The following is a 2,575-nucleotide window of genomic DNA, read 5'->3' on the forward strand; positions in this document are numbered from 1 at the left end:
CGGATCAAGGCAGAGGTTGAGTTATTGAGCCAGTATCATCTGGATTAAAGGCAGGACAACAGATAAGGGACAACTTCAAATATTTAAATACCATTCCATATATATGTATATATATATATATATATATATATATATATATATATATATATATATATATATATATATATATATATATATATATATATAGGCTATAATATATATATATATATATATATATATATATATATATATATATATATATATATATATATATATATATATAGCCTATATATATATTATACTTAACATGAGAAAAGTTATCTTGATGAAACTGATGAAAAAGCAGCTGTCCAGAAGTCAACACAACATGACATGGAGGAAGGTACTATTTTAGGTACATACATTATTGACTGTACGTTGTATCAAATTTGCCTATGAATGTACATTGTGAATGTATAAAATTCTAAACCAGCTATATTTGCAATGGTCTGTGGACTCTGGAACCCTTTTACCGTTAACTCTGAAATTGATTATATAAGTATTCTTGAATTTGTTTATACAGAGCTTGGGTGAGTTTACCAGTGTGGGATTCTTCCATTCCCAACATCACAAAACTACTAAATTGCATGTTTATTGAATGTTTCAGTTTTCTGTGGCGTTGCAGAACCCGGCCCCAACTCACCCTGGCTTAATTGTATCAATCCATCCAATCCGAAAGACTCATGTTCCACTTTAGGTGGCATTTCAAAAGCTTATTCCTGCATTAATCCAACAAAATCAAATTAAATCAAGGTTTTTACAGCATTTTTTTCCCCGGAAGTTTAGAAGTTAACTCCAAGCACACTGTTATTCCCGCTTTACTTTCGCTTTCGCTTGTGCTGCGCAAATATCTGATCTACAAGCATACAACACCTCACACATTGAACGTAACTTGTTAAGATCACATCCAGACTCAACTACTGCAATAGCCTCCTCTACGATGCACACACCTCCAAAGTCCTCAAAAAAACTTCAATATGTGCAAAACTCTGCAGCCCGCCTGAGGTGGACGCGTCTGCGGTAGAGGACGCTCTGGGAGCTCGCCCTTGCTGCCTGCCTCCTCACCAAAACACGATCAAGAGACCACATCACCCCAGTTCTCCACGACCTCCATTGGCTTCCAGTAAAATACAGAATTGATTTCAAATTACTGATCACCACCTACAAGGCCCTCAACAACCAGGATCCCTGCTATCTCTCTGACCTCATCAAACCTCATGTTCCCTCCCGTCCCCTCAGGTCTGGCAATGCCAAACCTCCTGGAATTTACCCATAAAAAAAAAGAAAAAAGAAAAACACACGTGGGTTGACAGGGCTTTCTCAGTTGCTGCCCCCACCCTCTGGAACCCACTCCCACCTCACATAAAAGCCGCCCCCACCCTTGCCGTGTTTAAATCCTCCCTCAAAACCCACCTCTTTAGACGTGTTTTCCCCACCTAACTCTACTCTCCCTCTCCGCTATTTTATTCTGTTCCGTGTCCCTGCTAATTTTCTTCTTAGCTTTTTAAATTATTGTCATAATAAAGTTGTTTTTATTTGTTTTGTAAAGCGACTTAGGGTACCATGAAAAGCGCTATATAAGTCCGATGTATTATTATTATTGAGATATAAGACCTGGTGGTAATTATATATTATACATCCATAATAGGTCCCATTTGTTTCTATGTGTAAAAGTCACATTACTGCACTGTAAGTGGCAATTCAGTTAGGAATGTAATGTTGCTAGCAGGTGAATAGCCATGGTGACTGTAGTGGCGCTACATATTTTTTTCTCTAATAGAAGAGTAAAAATAGTTGCCATGCACATTATGCGGTCGGGCCATTGAGGGAAATGGGAATCTCAATTTGTGGCTCAAATCCCATATTTGATGCTTACTGTACCTGTACCATGTGGACATCAAGGGTTCAATACGTTTCAGGCTGTGACCCCCAAAATAATCATAATATGAACTGGGCACTCCCCACCCTGTCAAGCCCTTGGAATTGTAGGCATTACATGGTTTGTAAAATTTCGCACGGATAAATATTGTGGAAAAGAGCCAATTTGGTATTTAAGAGGTCAGGTCTTAAAAATCATTAAATTGTAACTTTAGAAATGTGCAAATACCCTATATACACTTATACTGTATGTTGTTGGTTTGTTTACTGTGAGAAAACAATGTGGCACATTCAGCTAATCATCTGGGGACCCCCTCCCTCCCCAAATAATCCCTCGACCCCCAGCTTTGGGAACCACTGCTGTAACTGAGACTATGACCTGACAAAGATCTACATGGGATCCAATTTCCAAACGCTGTCCATGAATACAGGCAAAGAAATGGAGTTCCAATGTTTTCACTTCACCTCCTCAGCATAATGTGAATTATCACAAAAGCATTAGACTGTCACGTCTTCAGCTGAGAGGTGTAATTTTATTGTCCTCACAATGACAGTCTAACCAGTGAGATCCTGTTCTTGTCATCTGCTATGAATAGGGTGGGCTGCATTCTCAATTATTAGAGTCACTCTCGAATGAAGTGTCAGGCTGATTTTATGCATCCAAGTTTTGGTAAAAGAG

This window comes from Nannobrachium achirus (genome assembly GCF_963921795.1).
Source record: "Nannobrachium achirus genome assembly, chromosome: 7".
Lineage (NCBI taxonomy): Eukaryota > Metazoa > Chordata > Actinopteri > Myctophiformes > Myctophidae > Nannobrachium > Nannobrachium achirus.